At 39.8% G+C, this 23,815-nt stretch overlaps 1 protein-coding gene and 1 pseudogene across 2 annotated transcripts in view; one reads left to right on the forward strand and one right to left on the reverse strand.

Moving 5' to 3' along the window:
• Positions 1 to 22,520, forward strand: part of ZNF644 (zinc finger protein 644) — a 211,262-nt gene extending 188,742 nt beyond the window's left edge. The window contains exons 9-10 of one of the 2 annotated variants that reach the window (XR_010321466.1): positions 16,489 to 16,598; positions 21,624 to 22,520. The gene's annotated coding sequence lies outside the window, so the exon portion shown is untranslated. Of the gene's footprint in view, positions 1 to 16,488 lie in introns of both variants that reach the window. The other variant, XM_064282325.1, reaches the window with a different exon arrangement.
• On the reverse strand, positions 214 to 4,232 carry LOC135230761 (tigger transposable element-derived protein 1-like; annotated as a pseudogene).
• Positions 22,521 to 23,815: the final 1,295 nt, after the last annotated feature.

Raw genomic sequence — 23,815 nt, forward strand, 5'->3', positions numbered from 1 at the left:
ATGAAAAACCTACAACTAATATATTAATGATGAGAGACTGAAAACTTTCCCCCATAAGGTCAGGAACAAAGCAATAATGTCCACTCTTGCCATTTCTAATCAACATTGTACTGGAGGTTGGAGGCAATTGGAGAAGAAAAAGCTATAAAAGTTTGTGTTGGTGGAGCAGGACTCAATCTATAGGATTGGATTGTGTCTTGAGCCAGTCTCTTTCGGGCTATAGAGGAGAGAGGCGAGCGGAGAGACGATGGGGAGGAGAGACTGCATACCACCAAGAAAGGACTGCTAGGAGCAGAGTGTATCCTTTGGACCCAGAGTTCCTGCACACAGAAGCTCCTAGTACAGAGGAAGATTGATGAGAAGGACCTTCCTCCAGAGCGGACAGAGAGGGAAAGCTTTACCCCGGAGCTGACACCCTGAATTTGGACTTCTAGCTTACTAGACTGTGAGGAAATGAATTTCTCTTTGTCAAAGCCACCCACTTGTGGTATTTCTGTTACAGCAGCACTCAATAATTAAGACATCTGCCAAGACCCTATGTCCAAGTAAGGTCACATTCACAGGTTCTGGGTGGGCATGAATTGAGGCAGGAAGCTATTCGACCATATACAACCAAAAGACAACTCAATTTTTAAATAGACAAAAGATTTTAACAAACATTTCTCCAAAAAGATACAGGCATACCTCAGAGATGGTGTGGGTTTGGTTCTAGACCGCCCACAATAAAGCGAATATTTTGATAAAGTGAGTCATACGAAATTTTTGGTTTCCCAGTGCATATAAAAGTTATATTTACACTAGACTGTAGTCTATTAAGTGTGCAATAGCATTATGTCTAAAAAAACAACGTACACACCTTATTTAAACAATACGGTATTGCTAAAAAATGCTAACCATCATCTGACCCTTCAGCGACTTGTCATCTTTTTACTGGTGGAGGGTCTTGCCTTGATGTTGGTAGCTGCTGACTGTTCAAGGTGGTGGTTGCTGAAGGTCAGGGCGCATGTCGCAATTTCTTAAAATAAAACAACAGTGAAGTTTCCCTCATTGATTGACTCTTCCTTTCATGAAAAATTTCTATGTAGCTTGAGATACTGTTTGATAGCATATTACCCATAGTAGAACTTCTTTCAAAATTAAAGTCAATCCTTTCAAACCGTGCCAGTGCTTTATCAACTCAGTTTATGTAATATTCTAAATCCTTTGGTGTCATTTCAACAACATTCACAGCATCTTCACCGAAAGCAGATTCCATCTCAAGAAACCACTTTCTTTGCTTATCCATAAGAAATGACTCATCCGTTAAAGTTTTATCATGAGACCACAGCAATTCAGTCACATCTTCAGGCTCCACGTCTAATTCTAGTTATCTTGATATTTCCACCACATCTGCAGCTACTTCCTCCAATGAAATCTTGAACCCCTCAAAGTCATCCATGAGGGCTGGAATCAACTTCTTCCAAACTCCTGTTAATGTTGATATTTTGACCTCTTCCTGTAAATCATGAATGTTCTTAAAGGCATCTAGAGTAGTGAATCCTTTACAGAAGGTTTTCAATTTACTTTGTCCATATTCATCAAAGGAATCACTCTCTATGGCAATTACAGCCTTACAAAATGTATTTCTTAAATAATAAGACTTGAAAATTGAAATTACTCCTTGATCTATGGGCTGCTGAATGGATGTCGTGTTAACAAGCATGAAAACACATTAATCTTGCACATCTTCATCAAAGCTCTTGGGTAACCAGGTGCATTGACAATGAGCAGTAATATTTGGGAAGGAATCTTTTTTTTCTAAGCAAACCCATTGCCGTCAAGTTGATTCCAACTCATAGCAATCCTATAGGACAGAGTAGAACCACCCCATAGGGTTTCCAAGGAGCACCTGGTGGATTCAAACTGCTGATCTTTTGGTTAGCAGCCACAGCTCTTAACCACTACGTCACCAGGGTTTCAAAAGTGGGCGTAAAATATTCAGTAAACCAAGTTGTAAACAGATGTACTGTCACCCAGGCTTTGTTGTTCCATTTATAGAGCACAGGCAAAGTAGATTTAGCATAATTCTTAAGGGCTGTAGGTTTTTCAGGATGGTAAATTAGTACTGGCTTCAACTTAAAGTCACCAACTGCATTAGCCCCTAACAAGAGAGTTAGCATATTATTTGAAGCTTTGAAGCCAGGCATTAATTTCCCCTTGCTAGCCATCTTAGGCTGAGTTCTCTAGAGAAGTAAAACCAGTAAAGCATATAAATATATAGAGTTTTTTGGTTTTTTTTTTTTTTAGAGAGAGATTTATATCAAGGAAATGGCTCACGCGGTTGTAAAGTCTGGAACATCCCAAGTCTGTGGGTCAAGCTGGAGGCTTCTTCTGATTCACATAGCTGTGGGGGCTGCTGAACCCAAGATTGGCAGGTCAGAAAGCAGGGTTGTTACTCATAGGCTGTGAAGAGTGACAAATCCCAAAATCAGCAGGCAAGACTGTAGGTAAGCTGCTAGCTCAAGACCCGAGAACCAGGGGTCAGACCAACAGGAGCCAGCTGCAGGATCCAGAGCAAGCAAAAGGCCATGAGCCTTGCCAGAATATCCACTGATATCGGATGCAGGCTGCGTGCCCAAGGAAACTCCCTTTCAACTGATTGGCCACTCACAGCAGATCCCATATGGGGGTGATCACAACATCCTACGACTGCCAAACCACTGAGAATCACAGCCCAGCCAAGTTGACACACAATCTTAACCATCACACTAGCAAGAAAGTCCTAGATGGCATCTTCTTCCAATATAAGGCTGATTTATCTACACTGAAAATCCATCGTTTACTGGATCCACCTTCATCAGTGATCTTAGCTAAAACTTTCGGATAATTTGCTGCAGCTTCCACATCAGCACTTGCTGCTTTATCTTGCACTTTTATGTTACAGAGATGGCTCTTGCCTTAAACCTCATGAACCAACCTCTGCTAGCTTCGAATTTTCTTCTGGAGCTTCTTCACCTCTCTCAGCCGTCATAGAACTGAAGGGAGGTGGGGCCTTGTTCTGTATTATGCTTTGGCTTAAGGGAATGCTGTGGATGGTTTGATCTTCTGTCCAGACCACTAAAACTTTCTCCATATTGCCAATAAGACTGTTTCGCTTTCTTATCATCTGTGTGTTCAGTGGGGTAGCACTTCTAATTTTTTTCAAGAACTTTTCCTTTGCGTTCATAACTTGGCTGACTGCTTGGCTCAAGAGGTCTAGCTTTTGGCCTATCTCAGCTTTCGACATGCCTTCTTCACTAAGCTTAATCATTTCTAGCTTGTGATTTAAAGTGAGAGACATGCGACTCCTCCTTTCACTTGAACACTTAGAGGCCATGTAGGGTTATCAATTGGCCTAATTTCAATATTGTTGTGTCTCAGGGAATAGGGAGGACTGAGGTCAGGGAAATGGGGGAAGGGCGGGTTGGTGGACCAGTCAGAACACACACATTTATCAATTAAGTTCACTGTCTTAAATGAGCACAGTTCGTGCTGCCCCAAAACAATTATAATAACATCAAAGATCAATGATCACTATGACAGGTATAATAAAAATAGTAATAAAGTTTGAAATATTGTGAGAATTACCAAAATGTGACACAGAGACACGAAGTGAACCCATGCTGTTGGAAAAATGGTGGTGATAGACTTGGTTGATGCAGGGTTGCCCAAACCTTCACTTTATAAAAAATGTGATATCTTGCAAAGACCAATAAATTGAAGCACAATAAAACGAGGTATGCCTGTATACTAATGGGCAATAAGCACACAAAAAGATGCGCAACATGGTTAGTCATTAAAGAAATGCAAATCAAAATTACAATGAGATAGCACTTCACACCCACTAGAATGACTATAATCAAAAGAAATAAACAAACAAAAACCCTGGAAAATAATAAGTGTTGATGAGAATGTGGTGAAATTGAAACCCTCATACATTGCTGGTGGGAATCTAAAATGGTAAAACCACTGTGGAAAACAGTTTGGCAGTTCCTCAAAAAGTTAAATGTAGAATTACCCTATGACCCATCGATTCCACTCCTAGGCATATAACCAAGAGAATTGAAAACATATGTTCATATGAAAACTCTTATGCAAATGTTTATAGCAGCATTATTATTCATAATAGCCAAAAAGAGGAAACAACCCAAATGTCTCTCAACTAATGGATGAATGAACAAACAAAATGTGATATATCCCCACAATAGAATACTATTAAGCCATGAAAAGGAATGAAATACTGACATGCAACAACATGGATGGACCTTGGAAACATTATGCCAGACATACAATAGAAAAGATAAATCTAATGTACAGTGAAAGAAATCAATCAGTGGTCACCTGGAGCTAGGGCAGGAAGTATTGAGTATAAAGAAACACAAGGGGAAATTTTGGATAGTGAAATATTCATATCTTGATTGTAGTGGTAGTTATATAAATTTGTCAAAACACATTGAAATGCACAATTAAATGTGCATATTTTGTTGCATGTAAATTACATCTCCATAAAGTTCAGAAAAAGAAATTATGCCCAGCATCTGACTCCCTTTTTATCATCCTCATTTGTTTGAAAACAAAGTTGTTCCCAACACATTCATAACTTTTTGGCAAAAGTCCCTTCTCTTCCTGTCCCTCTTCCTTCCCCTTAAAGCCTTGATCAACAGTTTACAGATGCTTAGAAAGGAAGAAAGAAAGCAAGGCAGGGAGGGAGAAAGGAACAAAGGAAGGTGGAAAGGAAACCTCCAGGGGCTGTGAGAACCTCAAAAGAATCTGTATATTAGAACTATTAGAGAACTCCGTTACCTTTTATTAAAACAAATAAAAGAATTGTGAAGGCCAGGTTTTCCATGGAGACCAAGAATAAGATTAGGCATTGTTTTAGTTATCTAGTGCTGCTATAACAGAAGTACCACAAGTGGGTGTCTTTAACCAAGAGAAATTTATTCTCTCACAGTCCAGCAGGCTAGAAGTCCAAATTTAGGGTGCCAGCTCCAGGGGAAGGCTTTTTCTCACTGTTGGCTCTGGGGGAAGGTCCTTGTCATCAATCTTCCCCTGGTCTAGAAGCTTCTCAGTGCAGGGACCCCAGGTCCAAAGGACATGCTGCTCTCCTGGTTCTTCATTCTTGGTGGCATGAGGACCCCTGTCTCTCTGCTTGCTTCGTCTCTCTTTTATATCTCAAAAGAGATTGACTCAAGATACAACCTAATCTTATAGATTGAGTCCTGCCTCATTAATATAACTCATCTAATCCTGCCTCATTAACATTATACAAGTAGGTTTTACAACATATAAGAAAATCATATCAGATGACAAAATGGTGGACCATCATGCAATACTGGGAATCATGGCCTAGCCAAGTTGGCACACACTTTTGGGAGACACAATTTAATCCATAACACCTAATGCCTTGCTTTTCCTAGGCCTGGAGGTGAGAACTGAAGGGAACTAGAAAGCCTAGATCACTCCATTTGGGAACAAACACAGAGCCCCCAAACACATCCTGAGGGAAGAGACACAGCCCAGTGCTCTGAAAGTCTGAGGGGAGAGGGGAAATAGATATCTGAAAGTTGCCAAGAAGTGTGGCTTTGCAGACAGACATAGGAGAATTTTAGCAAGTGTCACCCTGTGTTTTGAGGTATAATTGCCTTTCCATAAAGATGCACATTCTTCTTATAGCTTTTGGAGTTGAATTTGGGCTGTGTCACTATGGCCTTAAGGTTTAGTTAGTGGCAGAAATGAGACTAGAACCAAGTCTCCTTGAATCCTTTATTAGCTCTTGTGTTAGTTATCCAGTGCTGCTATAACAGAAATACCACAAGTAGATGACTTTAACAAACAGAAATTTATTTTCTCACATTTTAGGAGGCTAAAAGTCTGAATTCAGGACTCCAGCTGTAGGGGAAGTCTTTCTGTCTCTGTCAGCTCTGAAGGAAGGTCTCGTTTCTTCAGCTTCTGTTTCCTGGTTCCTTGGAGATCTCCACATGGTTTGGCATCTCTCTCCCCCCATGTCTGCTTGCTTAATCTGCTCCCTTTATATTTTGTAAGAGATTAACTCAAGACACACCCTACACTAACTACTATCTCATTCAGTATAACAAAGACAAAACATTCCCAAATGGAATTATAACCATAGGCATAGAGGTTAGGATTTACAATACATATTTTGGGGGGACACATTTCAATCCATGACAGCTTCTAAAGAATTATCCTTTGGATAATCCAAAGAGGCTGGTCCAGCCCCTGCTGTAACTATACCTGAGAGCTGTAGGAGGGTCAGCTTGAGCCAAACTTTGACCGAGTCAGATACCTTGAAATTTCAGAACCTGGTTTCATGCATATTGGGTATGGACAGGGCATGATGAGCACTGACTGTGCAAAACGCTGGTCAAATATGGGGAAAACACTCCCAAATGGTTTATTTCTGAATGTTCCTGAGTGTACATAAAGGCATAGAAAAGCTCTGAAAAGAAACACACCATAGTGATAAGAGTGAACACTTACGGATCAATCTGGAGGGGGTTATGCTGAGTGCAATAAGTCAGTTACAAAAGGGCAAATATTGTGTGAGACCACTATTATAAGAACTCAAGAAAAGTTTTACACTCAGAGAAAAAATATTCTTTGATGATTACAAGAGTAGAGGGACAGGGTGAAAGGAAATCACTAACTAGATAGTAGGCAAATATCAACTTTGGTAAAGGGAAAGACAATACACGATACAGGGGAATTCAGCACAACTTGACCAAAGCAAAGGCATAGAAGTTTCCTAGACACATCCAAACACCTTGAGGGACTGAGTTGCTGGGGCTGAGGGCTGAGAATGATAGTCTCAGGGGTCATCTAGGTCAATTGGCACAGCCTAGTTCATAAAGAAAATGTTCTACATCCCACTTTGGTGAGTAGTGCCTGGGTCTTAAAAGCTTGCAAGTGGCCATTTAAGATACATCTACTGGTCCCATCACATCCAGGTCAAAGAAGAATGAAGAAAACCAAAGACACAAGAAAAATATTAGCCCAAAGGTCTCAGAGACACCACGAACTAGAGCCTCCACCAGTCTGAGCCCAGAAGAATTAGATGGTACACAGCTACCAACACCAACTGCTCTGACAGGGTTCACAACAGACGGTCCCAGACAGAGTGGGAGAAAAATGTAGAAAAAATTCAATTTCACAAAAAAGACCAGACTTACTTGTCTCAAGAGACTAGAGGAGCCCCCTAGACTATGGCCCTGGATGCTCTGCTAATTCAGAACTGAAAACACTACCGCTGCCCACTTTTCAGACAAGGATTAGACAGGCCTATAAAACAAACACATGTGGGGAACTTCCTTCTTAGTTCAATCAAATACATGAGACCAAATGGGCAACTCCTGTCCAGAAGCAAAATGAGAAGGCAGGAAGGGACAGGAGCTGGACGAATGAACACAGGGAGCCAGGAGTGCAAAGAGGGTGTGTGTTGTCATATTGTGGCGTTTGCAACCAATGTCACAAAACAATTTGTGTATAATTTTTTGAATGAAAAACTAACTTGAGCTGTAAACTTTCTCCTAAAGCACAATAAAATTTTTTTTTAAAAAAAGAGTGAATACTTACATAGTATTTAGCTATGTGCCTGACACTGATCTCAGCACTTTACACGAATTAACTCATTTAATTGTCATAACAACTGAATGAGATAAGTACTGTCACTAACCCTAATCTACAGAAAAACTAACTAAGGCTCAAGATTGCACAGCTAGTAATTAGCAGAGCTGGGATTTGAATAGCTAGTAGCCATGTTCTTAACCAAATTTCTAGAACAGCAAGGTAAAGGAGATGGACATGATGTAGATGAGGGACAGGAGTGGGAAATTTTGCTTTTGAATCTATGTATGTCCTTGTTTAAATTTTTGTAATGAGAATATATTCATGCATTTACTTGTGTAATAAATAAATTGAAATCATTAAAAAAAGTGATATGACAAAGAGTGTAGGGTGGTTAGGGAGGGTTTAGGAGGTGAGCAGAGGGTTTCTCTTGGTCCCTAAGAACATTCAATGACTCAGGCTTGGGCCTGTGTGGAAAGCCTCACCCCCACACAGGGCTATTTTATCAAAGACTCTGGAGGACTTGGGGAAAAGAGCAGAGATGCCTTGATGTTCCAGGAGGCAAGAGTGTAACATGGCCAGAGGAAGGCAAGAATTGCCACCTTTCTCCTGGAATACACTAAGCCTGTAGCCCACCATTAGCTCCTTTTACTATACCTGCCTGAGTTCTCGAATCAATCTCTTTTCAAAGGAACTAATATATTTAAAAGACGATTTTGCTCCCTTGAAAGTAATTATTTTGGCACCTTTGTTTGGAAATAATATTACCTTAAACACTTCGCTCTATTTTTAGAGTCTATTCCTTTCAGTTGATCTACATGCTGATGCTTTTGACAATACCATACTGTCCTTGATTAATGTATCTTTAGAGTAAGTCCCAAAGTCAGGAAATTTAAATATTCTAGTTTTGTTCAGTTTATCGTATGGTGGGGGCTTACGTATTGCTGTGATGCTGGAAGCTATGCCACCAGTATTCAGATACCAGCAGGATCACCCATGGAAGACAGGTTTCAGCTGAGCTTCCACACTAAGACAGACTAGGAAGAAGGACTCGGCAATCTACTTCTGAAAAGCATTAGCCCGTGAAAACCTTATGAATAGCAGCGGAACATTGTCTGATATAGTGCTGGAAGATGAGCCCCCAGGTTGGAAGGCACTCAAAAGATGACTGGTGAAGAACTGCCTCCTCAAATTAGAGTCGACCATAATGATACGGATGAAGTAAACCTTTCAGGACCTTCATTTGCTGATGTGGCACGACTCAAAATGAGAAGAAACAGCTGCAAACATCCATTAATAATTGGAACCTGGAATGTACGAGGTACGAATCTAGGAAAATTGGAAATCGTGAAAAATGAAATGGAATACATAAACATGGATATCCTAGGCATTAGTGAGCTGAAATGGACTGGTATTGGCCATTTTGAATTGGACAATCATATAGTCTATGCTGGGAATGACAACTTGAAGAGGAATGGTGTTGCATTCATTGTCAAAAAGAACATTTCAAGATCTATCCTGAAGTACAATGCTGTCACTGATAGGATATCTATACGCCTACAAGGAAGACCAGTCAATACGACTATTATTCAAATTTACGCACCAACCACTAGGGCCAAAGATGAAGAAATACAAGATTTTTACCAGCTGCTTCAGTCTGAAATTGATCAACCATGCAATCAAGATGCACTGGTAATTACTGGTGATTGGAATGCAAAAGCTGGAGACAAAGAAGAAGGATCAGTAGTTGGAAAAATGGCCTTGGTGATAGAAACAATGCTGGAGATCGAATGATAGAATTTTGCAAGACCAACGACTTCTTCATTGCAAATACCTTCTTTCACCAACATAAACGGCGACTATACACATGGACCTGTCCAGATGGAACACACAGAAATCAAACTGATCACATCTGTGGAAAGAGACGATGGAAAAGCTCAATATCATCAGTCAGAACAAGGCCAGGGGCCAACTGTGGAACAGACTACCAATTGCTCACATGCAAGTTCAAGCTGACACTGAAGAAAATCAGAGCAAGTCCACAAGAGCCAAAACATGACCTTAAGTACATTCCACCTGAATTTAGAGACCATCTGAAGAATAGATTTGATGCATTGAACACTAATGACCGAAGACCAGATGAGTTGTGGAATGACATCAAGCACATCATACATGAAGAAAGCAAGAGGTCATTGAAAAGACAGGAAAGAAAGAAAAGATTAAGATGGATGTCAGAGGAGACTTTGAAACTTGCTATTGAACTTCGAGCAGCTAAAGTAAAAGGAAGAATTGATCAAGTAAAAGAACTGAACAGAAGATTTCAAAGGGCGTCACGAGAAGACAAAGTGAAGTATTATAATGACATATGCAAAGAGCTGGAGATGGAAAACCAAAAGGGAAGAACACATTCGGTGCTTTTTAAGCTGAAAGAACTGAAGACTAAATTCAAGCCTGGAGTTGCAATAGTGAAGGATTCTATGGGGAAAATATTAAACGACGCAGGAAGCATCAAAAGAAGATGGAATGATTATACAGTCAATGTTCAACCATTTCAAGAGGTAGCATATGATCAGGAACCAATGGTACTGAAGGAAGAAGTCCAAGCTGCTCTGAAGGCACTGGCGAAAAACAAGGCTCCAGGAATTGATGGAATATCAATTGAGATGTGTCAACAAACAGATGCAGCCCTGGAGGTGCTCACTTGTCTATGCCAAGAAATATGGAAGACAGCTTCCTGGTCAACTGACTGGAAGAGATCCGTATTTATGCCTATTCCCAAGAAAGGTGATCCAACCGAATGTCAAAATTATAGAACAATATCATTAATATCACACTCAAGCAAAATTTTGCTGAAGATCATTCAAAAACGGCTCCAGCAGTATATTCACAGGGAAATGCCAGAAATTCAAGCCAGTTTCAGAAGAGGACGTGGAAACAGGGATATCATTGCTGATGTCAGATGGATCCTGGCTGAAAGCAGAGAATACCAGAAGGATGTTTACCTGTGTTTTATTGACTATGCAAAGGCATTCAACTATGTGGATCATAACAAATTATGGATAACATTGCAAAGAATGGGAATTCCAGAACACTTAATTGTGCTCAGGAGGAAACTTTACATAGATCAAGAGGCAGCTGTTCGCACAGAACAAGGAGATACTGATTGGTTTAAAGTCAGGAAAGGCGTGTGTCAGGGTTGTATTCTTTCACCATAGCTATTCAATCTGTATGCTGAGCAAATAATACAAGAAGCTGGACTATGCGACGAAGAACGGGGCATGAGGACTGGAGGAAGACTCATTAACAACCTGCATTATGCAGATGACACAACCTTTCTTGCCGAAAGTGAAGAGGACTTGAAGCACTTACTAAGGAAGATCAAAGACAACAGCCTTCACTATGGATTGCACCTCAACATAAAGAAAACAAAAATCCTCACCACTGGACCGGTGAGCAATATCATGATAAATGGAGAAAAGATTGAAGTTGTCAAGGATCTCATTTTACTTGGATTCACAATCAACAGCCATGGAAGCAGCAGTCAAGAAATCAAAAGATGCATTGCATTGGGTAAATCTGCTGCAAAGGACCTCTTTAAAGTGTTGAAGAGCAAATGTGTCACCTTGAAGACTAACCCAAGCCATGGTATTTTCAGTCACATCATATGCATGTGAAAGCTGGACAATGAATAAGGAAGACTGAAGAAGAATTGATGCCTTTGAATTGTGGTGTTGGCAAAGAATATTGAATATACCATGGACTGCCAAAAGAACGAACAAATCTGTCTTAGAAGAAGTACAACCAGAATGCTCCTTAGAAGCAAGGATGGCGAGACTGTGTCTTACATACTTTGGACATATTGTCAGGAGGGATCAGTCCCTGGAGAAGGACATCATGCTTGGCATAGTACAGGGTCAGTGGAAAAGAGGAAGACCCTCAACAAGGTGGATTGACACAGCGGCTGCAACAATGAGCTCAAGCATAACAACGATTGTAGGATGGCTCAGGATCGGGCAGTGTTTCATTCTGTTGTGCATAGGGTCTCTGTGAGTTGGAACCGACTCGACGGCACCTAACAACAATAACAACAGCAGTTTTCTTCTGTTTCAAGATTGTTTTGGCTACTTTAGGATCTTTCAGTTTTCATAAACAATTTATACTCGGACCGTGATTTTGATTAGATTTACTCCATAGATCAATTTTGGAAGAATTGACATTTTAACAACATTGAGTCTTCCAGCCCATAAATATGGAATACATCTTTATTTAGATCTTATTTTGTTTCTTTCAGCAATGTTTTTTTCATTTTCAATGTAGAGAGAGATCTTGGGTACATTTTGTAAAATGTTTTGTTATTTATGTTTTTGTAAAAGTAATTTTTAAAATTTCATTTTCTAATTGTTTGCTATCGATATATAACACCAAAAAAACCAACCCATTGCCATCAAGTCAATTCTGACTCATAGCAACCCTATAGGACAGAGTAGAACTGCCCCATAGAGTTTCCAAGGAGCGTCTGGTGGATTCGAACTGCTGACATTTTGGTTAGCAGCTTTAGCACTTAACCACTACACTGCCAGGGTTTCCACTAATATACAGAAATACAAATGATTTTTATATTTTTTGATGATTTTATTTTTTTATTGTACTTTAGATGAAGGTTTACAGAACAAACTAATTTCTTATCAAACAGTACACACATTGTTCTATGACATTGGTTAACAACCCCACGACACGCCAACGTTCTCCCTTCTCAACCCTGGTTCACTATTACCAGCTTTCCTCTTGCCTGCTGCCTTCCAGTCCCTGCCCCAAAACTGGTACACCCCTTTAGTCTCGTTTTGTTCCATGGGTCTGTTCAGTCTTTGGCTAAAGGGTGACCTCAGGAGCGACCTTATTACTGAGCTGAAAAGGTGTCCGGGAAGCCATCCTCTCAGGGTTTCTCCAGTCTCTATCAGGCCAGCAAGTCTGGTCTTTCTTTTTGAGTTCGAATTTTGTTCTACGTTTTTCTCCAGCTCTGTCCAGGACCCTCTATTGTGATCCCTGTCAGAGCAGTCAGTGGTGGTAGCTGGGCACCATCTTGTTATTCTGGACTTATTCTTGTGGAGGCCATGGTAGATGTGGTCCATTAATCCTTTGGAGTAATCTTACCCTTATATCTTTAGTTTTCTTCATTATTCCTTGCTCCGGAAGTGGTGAGACCAGTGGACTATCCTAGATGGCTGCTCATAGGCTTTTAAGACCCCAGATGCTACTCACCCCAGTAAAATGTAGAACGTATTCTTTATGAACTATGTTATGCCAATTGATCTAGATATGCCCCAAGATCATCATCCACACAATCCTCAGGCCCAGGAATTTGGTCCCTCAGGGAGCTTGGATGTGTCTATGGAGCTACCATGACCTTGCCTTGTACAGGTTGTGCTGGCTTCTCCAGCACTGTGTACTGTATGGCCCTTCACCAAAGTTTCCACTTATCTGTTAAGTGTTTTTACATCCCCACCCCTCCCCTCCCTCGTAACCATCAATGATTGTTTGTTTTTGTATGTAAACCTTTTCATAAGTATTTACAGTAGTGGTCTCATACAATATTTGTCCTTTGTGATTGGCTTCTTTCACTCATCATAATGCCCTCCAGATTCATCCATGTTCATTTTTATATTTTGATCTTGCATCCTTCTACCTTGTTAAATTAATTTACTAGTTAAATTCATCTATCAATAGAGATAACAAATGTATTTCTACTCCGTCCTTTCTAATTTTTATGCCTTTTATTCTTTTTCTTGCTTTATTACCCTGATTAGGAACTCAAGTACAATGCTAAAAGAAGAGTGGGCATTGTTGCCTTATCCCCAGTCTTAGAAAGAAAGCACTCAATATACCACCATTTTGTATAATGCTAGGTGTATGTTTTTCTTAGATGCTCTAGTTAAAGTAAGCTCAGAAATTTTATCATGAATTGATGGTAAATTTTATCAAATACTTTTTTGCATCTATTGAGATTATCGTATGGTTTTTCTCCTTTGTTTTGTTAATGTGCTGAATTACACTGATTTTCAAATGACAGACTAACTTTAAATTCCTGAGCTAAATCACACTTGATTATGATATACATTCTTTTTATATATTGCTGGATTGAATTTTTTAATATTTTGTTAAAGATTTTTGCATTTATGATCACAGGGGATATTTGGTTTTTCTTTCTTTCTAATGTCTTTTTAGGGTTTTGGTATCACAATTATTCTGGTCTCATAAAAGGAGCTTGGAAATGGTTTCTCTTCCTCTATTTTAAGATTGTTACCATTACTGCTTTTAAGATTAGATGGAATTCATCAGTAACATCAACTAGGCCTGGAGTTTTTGTTATTATTGATGCTATTTTAATGATGAATTCACCTCCTTTAAATTTTCTATTTCATTATATGTCAGTTTGGTAACTTATGTTTTGTTTTAAATGTGTCCATTTTATCTATGCCCTCTAATATAATAGCTTAAAGTTGTTCATAGTATTTCCTTACGATCTTTTTCTTATTATAGGAATTTTGATGATACGCCCTCTTTTTCCTTTCTGATATTTTTAATTTGTGTTTCCTCTTTTTTTCTTGATCAGTTTAGCTAGAAGTTTATCGATTTTATTAATCTTTTCAGAGAACCAAATTTTGCTTTGTTCAGTTTGATTTCTTCTTTTGTCTTTATTACCTTCTTTATTATTAAGTAAATCTACTTAGTCTGGATTTAATTTGCTTATCTTTTCCCAGCATCTTAATGTGGAAACTTAGATAAACCTATTATTTTCCAATATAAACATTTAAAGCTATAAACTTCTCGAATTATCTGCATCCCACAAATTTTGATATGTTGTATATTATCATTCAGTTCAAAATATTTTATAATTTTCCTTGTGATTTCTTCTTTAGTCCATGGGTTACTAGGTGTGTGTTATGTAACTTCCGAATATTTGGGATTTTTCTAAGATTCTTATTGATTTCTAATTTCATTCTTTTGTAGTCAGAAAACATACTTCATAAGACTTCAGTCTACTCAAATTTATTGAGACATATTTTGTGGCTTAGGATATGGTCTATCTTGGTGAACATTTTATGTGCCCTTAAAAATAATGTGTGTCCTACAGTCGTTGGGTAGACTGTTCTATAAATGTCAAATATGTCAAAGTGGTTATAGTGCTTTAGCGCTTCTCTATTCTTACTGATGTGGGTGATCTAGTTGCTGGGGAGCATTGAAGTTTCCAATTATAATTGTGGATAATCTATTTCTTCACTTCTATTGGTTTTTGCTTATTGTTATTTGGCTGGGTGGCACTTGAAACTCTAAGTTAGATACATATACACTTACAATTATGTCTTTCTGAAGAATGACAATTTTATCATTATGAAATATTCCTCTACCTCTGGTAATACTCCTTATCTTGAAATCTATTTTGGTCTGATATTAATATAGCCTTTCCAGCTTTCTTATGCTTACTGTTTGTATGGTATATATTTTCTATCTTTTCATTTCAACTTATCAGTGTTTTTATATATAAAATGTATCTCTGTTCTAGACACCCTAATGTGGGGTGTTTCAGTCATCTACTGCGATGTAACAAACTACCCCAACACATAGAGGCTTAAAATAGCAGCCCTTTTATCTCCCAAGATTCTTTGGGTCAAGAATGTGGGTAGGGCTTAGCTGAGCAGTTCTCCTTTGGCTTGAGTAATTCACTTGGCTCCATCCACCTTGAAGTCAGCTGTAAGGGTTAAGAAGGTTCTACTCACCTGTCTGGTACCTCAGCCCTCTTCCAAGTGACTAGCTCAGACTTCCTCATAGTGTAGTGTTCTCAGGTGTCTGAACTTTTTACATGATGTCTGACTTCTAAAAAGGAGTGTCATCAAAACAGTTGTGCTAATCATTTGTCTGTTCTTCCCTGTTAACAGAAACAAAGATTAACAGAAATTTTTTCAGGCAATTTATTTTCAGGCATGGGTGTGCTTTAGGAGAAGCTGTGCCTTTCTCTACTTCCAGAGGATAAATATGGATTAGTTTAATAACTCGGTCTTGATAAAACTATTCTCCCTGTCAATGATGGGTTTAGAAATCAGCCTGTGACACAACTCATGATGAGACTTGGGGCAAAGTCTGCAGAAAGGCTTCTGGGAAAGTGTTCCTCAACTCCTAAAAAGGAACATAACAGAGGGTGTTCCCTTTATCTGCTGCTGGATATTGTAATCTGCATGTGACACCTGCAACTGTACAACCACATTACCGCTAAGTGGGAAGAGAGCATAAAACAATAAGCCAATATGCTGAGGATGAAAGAAGAGAAAAATAGGAAAAACCTGAGTTCTTGATGATGTTACTGACAATCAGGAACGGATTACCCAATAAGCAACGTAATCATGGGCTTACTTGTGCTTACTTACTGACGGGTAGTGCACAATCTCACCTGTTTCTCACCACAGATTAGTAAGTAAACACAATTAAGCCTATGCATACCTTGCTTACTGTAAGCAGGTACACAATATGCTTACTGGTTAATCCACTCCAACTGTTGTACTAAACCAAGCAACCCTGGAATCATAGGATTTCTGGCCATTTTTTTTTTAATTTTTTTATTGTGCTTTAGGTGAAAGTTTACAGCACAAATTAGTTTCTCATTTAAAAATTTATACACAGATTGTTTCGTGACATTGGTTGCAATCCCCACAATGTGACAGCACTGTCCCCCTTTCACTTTCCACCCTGGGTTCTCTGTGTCCATTCCTCCAGTTTTCCTGTCCCTTCCTGCCTTTTCAGCTTTGCTTTTGGGTAGGTGTTGCCCATTCGTTCTCGTATACTTGATTGAACTAAGAAGCACATTCCTCACATGTGTTATTGTATGTTTTATAGGCCTGTCTAATCTTTGGCTGAAAGGTGGACTTTGGGAGTGGCTTCAGTTCTGAATTTTCAGGGTGTCTGGGCCAATAGTCTCCAGGGTTCCTCCAGTCACCATCAAACCAGTAAGTCTGTGTGTGTGAATTTGAATTTTGTCCTACACCCTGCCCAGGACCCTCTAGTGTGATCTCTAACCCGGTGATGGAAATGCCAGAGATCACATGATAGAATTTTGCAAGACCAATGTTTTTCAACAACATAAACTGTGACTATATGTGTAGACCTCCCCAGATGGAAAACACAGGATCAAATCGACTGTATCTATGGAAAGAGACGATGGAACACCTCAATATCATCAGTCAGAACAAGTCCAGGGTTTGACTCCTGAACATACCATTAATTGCTCAATGCAAGTTTAAGCTGAAGCTGAAGAAAATTAAAACAATTCCCCAAGAGCCAAAGTACAGCCTTGAGTAGATCCCATCTGAATTTAGAGACCATCTCAAGAACTTTTTCAAGAACAGATTTGACTCACTGAACACTAATAGCCAAAGACCAGATGAGTTGTGGGATGACATTAAGAACATCACACATGAAGAAAACAAAAGGTCATTAAGAAGACAGGAAAGAAAAAAAAGATCAAGCTGGATGTCAGAAGAGACTCTGAAACTTGCCCTTGAACATAGCATAGCTAAAGTGAAAGAAATAAATGAGGAAGTAAAACAACTGACCAGAAGATTTAAAAGGGCGGCTCCAGAAGACATAGTATTATAATGACATGTGCAAAGACCTGGAGTTAGAAAAACAAAAAGGAAGAACACACTTGGTATTTCACAAGCTGAAAGAACTGAAGAAAATATTCAAGCCTCAACCTGCAATTTTGAAGGATTCTATGGGCAAAATATTGAACAACACAGGAAGCATCAAAAGAAAAGATAGAAGGAAGACACAGAGTCACTGCACCAAAAAGAATTGTTCCACATTCAACCATTTCAGGAGGTAGCATCTGATCAAAACTCGATGGTATTGAAGGAAAAAGTCCAAGCTGCATTGAAGGCACTGGCAAAAAACATGGCTTCAGGAATTGATAGAATACAAACTGAGATGTTTCAACAAGCTGATGTAGCACTGGAGGTGCTCACTTGTCTATGCTAAGAAGTTGGAAAGACAACTACATGGCCAACTGACTGGAAGAGATCCATATTTGTGCCCCATCTTAGGCTGGATTCTCTAGAGAAGCAAAACCAGTCAAGTATATAAATATCTACATAGATTTATACCAAGGAAATTGCTTCTGTGGTTGTAGAGGCTGGAACATCCCAAGTCCATGGAGGCGTCTCCTGATTCATGGAGCCATAGGGGCTGGCAAATCCAAGATTGGCAGGTCAGACAGCAGGGCTCTTGTTCATAGGCTGTGAAGACGGATGAATTCCAAGATTGGCAGGCAGGATGGCAGGTAATCTGCTAGCTCAAGTTCCAAGAACCGGGGTTCAGACCAACAAGAGCCAGCTTCAGGATACAGAGCACGAAAAAGCCCGTAGGCCTTGCCAGAGACTCCGCCTATATTGGAAGCAGGCCACACCCCCAGGGAAACTCCACTTCAACTAATTGGCTACTCGCATCAGATCCCATCATGGAGGTGATCACATTGTATCAAATCTCATCATGGAAGTGATCACATCATAGAACTGCCAAACTACATCAAAAGTGCCAAACCACTGAGAATCATGGCTCAGCCAAGTTGCCACACAGCCTTAACGATCACGTGCCCATTCCCAAGAAAAGCGATCCAACAGAATGAGGAAATGATAGAACAGTATCATTAATACCACACACAGGTAAAATTTTGCTGAAGATCATTCAAAAACGGTTGTAGCATTATATCGACAAGGAACTGCCAGATACTCGTCAGATTTAGAAGAGGATGTGGAATGAGGGATATCATTGCTCGTGTCAGATGGATCTTTACTAAAAGCTGAGAATACCAGAAAGATGTTTACCTGTGTTTTATTGACTATGCAAAGGCATTTGACTGTGTGGATCATAACAAATAATGGATAACATTGCAAAGAATGGGAATTCTAGAACACTTAATTGTGCTCATGAGGAAACTGTACATAGATCAAGAGATAGTCATTTGAACAGAATAAGAGAATACAGATTTAAAATCAAGAAAGGTTTGTGTCAGGGCTGTATCCTTTCACCATACTCATTTAATCTGTATGCTGAGCAAATAACCCAAGAACCTGGACTACATGAAGGGGAACATGGCATTAGGATTGGTGGAAGATTCATTAACAACCTGGATATGCAGATGACAAAACCATACTTTCTGAAAGTGAAGAGGACATGAAGTACTTAATAATGAGTATCAAGGACTACAGCCTTCAGTACGGATTATACCTCAACATAAAGAAAACAAAAATTCTCACAACTGGATCAACAAGCAATACCATAATAAACAGAAAAGATTGACGTTGTCAAGGATTTCATTTTATTTGGATCCACAATCAACACCCATGGAAGTAGCAGTCAAGAAATCAAATGACACATTGCCCTGGGCAAATCTGCTCCAAAAGACCTCTTTAAAGTGTTAAAAAGGAAAGATTTCACACTGAGAACTAAGGTGCGCCTGACCCAAGCCATGGTATTTTCAATCGCCTCGTATGCATGTGAAAGCTGGACAATGAATAAGGAAGACAAAAGAAGAATTTATGGCTCTGACTTACGGTGCTGGTGAAGAATATTGACTATACCATGGACTGCCAGATGAACAAATAAATCTGTCTTGGAAGCAGCACAGCCAGAGTGCTCCTTGGAAGCAAGAATGGTGAGACTCATCTCACGTACTTTGGATGTGTTATTAGGATGGACTTGTCCCTGGAGAAGGACATTATGCTTTGTATGGTAGAGGGTCAATGAAAAAGAGGAAAAGCCTCAATGATCTGGACTGACATGGTGGCTGCCACAACAGGCTCAAACATGGCAAAGATTGTGAGGATGGTACAGTTCCAACAAGTGTTTTTTTTCTGTTGTACATAGTGTTGCTATGAGTCAGAACTGACTTGATGGTACCTAATGACATCATCATCTAATGACATCATCATCTACTGTCATCGTCATTTACAAAATAATACAATGTCTAACACTCCAAAAGGACATAATCTTGGAATTTTTAAAGATTAAACTTTGTATTATAAAATCATATTAGGGTTGTTGTTGCTGTTGTTGTTGTTAGGTGCCGTCGAGTCGATTCCAACTCATAGCAACCCTATGCCAACAGAATGGAACACTGCCTGGTCCTGAGCCATCCTTACGATCGTTGTTATGCTTGAGCTCATTGCTGCAGCCAATGTGTCCATCCACCTCGTTGAGGGTCTCCCTCTTTTCCACTGACCCTGTACTCTGCCAAGCATGATGTCTTTCCCCCTTGACTGATCCCTCCTGACAATATGTCCAAAGTATGTAAGACACAGTCTCGCCATCCTTGCTTCTAAGCAGCATTCTGGTTGTACATCTTCTAAGACAGATTGGTTCGTTCTTTTGGCAGTCCATGGTATGTTCAATATTCTTCCCCAACACCACAATTCGAAGGCGTCAATTCTTCGGTCTTCCTTACTCATTGTCCAGTTTTCACATGCATATGATGCGATTGAAAACACCATGGCTTGGGTCAGGCGCACCTTAGTCTTCAAGGTGACACATTTGCTCTTCAACACTTTAAAGAAGTCCTTTGCAGCAGATTTACCCAATGCAATGCATCTTTTGATTTCTTGACTGCTGCTTCCATGGCTGTTGATTGTGAATCCAAGTAAAATGAAATCCTTGACAACTTCAATCTTTTCTCCGTTTATCATGATGTTGCTCACTGGTCCAGTGGTGAGGATTTTTGTTTTCTTTATGTTGAGGTGCAATCCGTAGTGAAGGCTGTTGTCTTTGATCTTCATTAGTAAGTGCTTCAAGTCCTCTTCACTTTCGGCAAGCAAGGTTGTGTCATCTGCATAATGCAGGTTGTTAATGAGTCTTCCTCCAGTCCTCATGCCCCGTTCTTCATATAGTCCAGCTTCTCGTATTATTTGCTCAGCATACAGATCGAATAGGTATGGTGAAAGAATACAACCCTGACACACGCCTTTCCTGACTTTAAACCAATTAGTATCCCCTTGTTCTGTCCAAACAACTGCCTCTTGATCCATGTAAAGGTTCCTCATGAGCACCATTAAGTGTTCTGGAATTCCCATTCTTCGCAGTGTTATCCATAGTTTGTTATGATCCACACAGTTGAATGCCTTTGCATAGTCAATAAAACATGGGTAAGCATCCTTCTGGTATTCTCTGCTTTCAGCCAGGATCCATCTGACATCAGCAGTGATACCCGTGGTTCCACGTCCTCTTCTGAAACCGGCTTGAATTTCTGGCAGTTCCCTGTCAATATACTGCTGGAGCCGTTTTTGAATGATCTTCAGCAAAATTTTGCTTGCATGTGATATTAATGATATCACACATTAGGGTAGTATTGTTTATTTACCACACACACAAAAAAAAACTGCCACAGGACAGGTGAAATTTCTTTTGTCCTGGCACCAGCCTGCAGACAGGCATGTGGAAACCATTAATTTCAATTATTTCTACCCAAATCTATCTTACCTTCCTCCTTCCATACTTATAAGTAGCTTTTCTGGTCCTTCATCCAGTGACTGTTTATGGTGTCTGACACAAAGGGCCTAGTTACAGCCACTCTGGAGAACGCCAAAGCATGTAAAATCTAGTCCTGACCTGTAGATGCTGATTACTTGGCTGTGGCCATGAGACCTGTCACAGAATCAGGCAAATCTTGTGTTCTCTGCACCAAATGGTTTATGTTTATTATACTGCTAATGTCAGCGGGGAGTCCCTTGGGTGATGCAAATGGATAAGCACTTGACTACTAACCATAAAGGTTGGTGGTTCAAACCTACCCAGAGATACCTTGGAAGAATGTCCTGGCAATCAGCTTCTGAACAGTCATGCCCATCAAAAACTCTATGGATAAAAACCCTATAGAGTGCAGTTCTACTCTGCACACATGGGGTCTCCACGAGTGAGAACTGATTTAGTGGTAACTGGTTTAGGTTCTTCGGTTTAATGCCAGTGAATTTTTTTTTTTTTAGGTCTACTTTAGTCTCTTTCAAGTCTCAACCTTGTGTGTCTTCACTAATAGGCAGCCAAACAGTTAGCAACGTTGATTTTGATAGTGCTAGAAAACCAGAGATACAGTGTTGTAAGGGGCGAAGTTAATGAAAGGCCATAAAGGAACCATTACAGGAGAGTGTGAAGATTGTGGCATCCTGTGAACAGGAGCCCAGCCACACGTGGACTCATCACCTCTGGAAGCTGTTCATCCCAGCTCCTCACCGAGACCTCTCTCTCTAGCCCTCTTTGAACAATTGGATGAGGAAGCACTCCTATTTTTTCTGTGCTCTCTGTCTAGTCCTCAGAACTCTCTTCTAAGAAAGTCTGAATTCGATCAGGACCACAGGATGATTATGTTCTCACTGCAGGTGAATTGTGAACTAAATGTATCAGGTTGACAGCTAAGATCCATAGTCTTCCCTCCTTTTTTTTTTCTCTTTAAAGGAAGTTCCCTTCAACAGAGGCCACTAACGGACATTCTATCCATCAGTACTCAGTACAAGGTCCTTGAACAGAGTTTTCTGGACTTATCTACGGGGCAAAATTAGCCACAACCCATGGCTAATTTGGCTCCAGAAGAAAAAGCTCTTGTTTCTGATGAATACACTAACTGAGCAATGTTTGATGGCTTTGAAATGATCGACAAAGGAGAAAGATGATTAAAAAATAAAACTTAATAGTGATTTCCCCAGCACACACTCTGAGCATCTCTACGTTATGTACAGTATTGCCTTAATTTCAAGGCTTTCTTTCTACTGTGGAATGAATCAACACAAGTAGGCAGAAGCAGCTTAATAGTTCTACCATAGTGTTATACATCAGGATTCTTTGAGAGCCAATATATTTTGGATTTTTTATCAACATTTTTTTTTTCCCTCCTGTGAGCTTATTTTATAACAAATGAAAAACATTTTAGACATTTTCTCCCAAAGTGCCTCTCCATAAGTATCTGTTCCTAAATGGCATACCAGGTCCCATTTTGGCTAATTGGTAATGCTGACTCTCATTTTATTTAACATAGAAGTCTTTTAAGGACCTGGGTTGATGAAGCACTGATGGACTAATCAGGGTCACTTAAAGAAAACACCCAAGAATATGAGCTGCTTTTTCTTCTATATATTCATGAGATTTTAAAACACCATTGTCAGGAAATACAAGCAATCCCTGAAACTTTTCTCCCCTGGGTTATCAGAGTCCGAGACAATTGATGACATTACATTGGTCGTTCATTTTAGATTTGTGGAGCCTACAAAAATCAATAGTTTTCCATTATCAGGTCCAGCTGGGTCACTAGTCTGTCAATGAGCTGTTACAATTGCTGTACAGGGGTGAGCCTGACCAGTCAATTGCTGCTGACAAGAGGAAAACATGCTGACAGCCACAGGAACAAGTTAGAACACAGATTTGCACTTCAGTTTGCCATCCAAAGAGACTCAGAGCAAGACCATTTTCAAGACATAGGGCACCCTTGGCGGGAGGCCGGGGGCGGGCTACCACCCCAGTTTTATAGCACAAGTGCCTATGGGCCTATCCTGGCTCCAGCCAACCATCTCCTGTAGAGACCATCTGTAGTCACTGCCTTTGTTAGTAAGAGGGCACGTAACAGCCAGAATTGTCACTAAACACCATCTATTACCCCACATTGTACTCAAAGCAGGTTAGGAGGAAGAACTCTATTTTTATAAACATGGACCTAGATGAAGCTATACATACCTTCGAAAACATAAAAACTTAAAAAGGAAGAAAATGGGCCACAAGCACCAAATCGGAACAAATATGACTAAACACATTGCAAATAAGTATTCACTGAAGAATGGAAGGTCTTCCAGTGTTGATACATAGGCTGTTCCCTTGTTGTGTCATTACTTATAGCAACAACAAATACTTTGATCTCAACTTGTGATATTTAACCGAACCGAGCATCCTTCATTGGTATCACATCCACAACTACTCTGTCTACTGTGGTGAGCAACAAGGGGCACTGAGTCTTACTCTGCCCATAATAGAAGGAGGGGGTAGAACAGTGAGTTTGGACAAGTATTTTAACTGCCCTACCTTAATAAAACAGAGATATACCTGCCTTGCCTGCTATGTCACAAGTTTGTTGAGAGATTCAAAATAAGGTCAACTGAGAGTAAGCTAAGCTCTCTCCGTGTAAGCGACTCTGTGT

The sequence above is a fragment of the Loxodonta africana genome, chromosome 3 (genome assembly GCF_030014295.1).
Source record: "Loxodonta africana isolate mLoxAfr1 chromosome 3, mLoxAfr1.hap2, whole genome shotgun sequence".
NCBI lineage: Eukaryota > Metazoa > Chordata > Mammalia > Proboscidea > Elephantidae > Loxodonta > Loxodonta africana.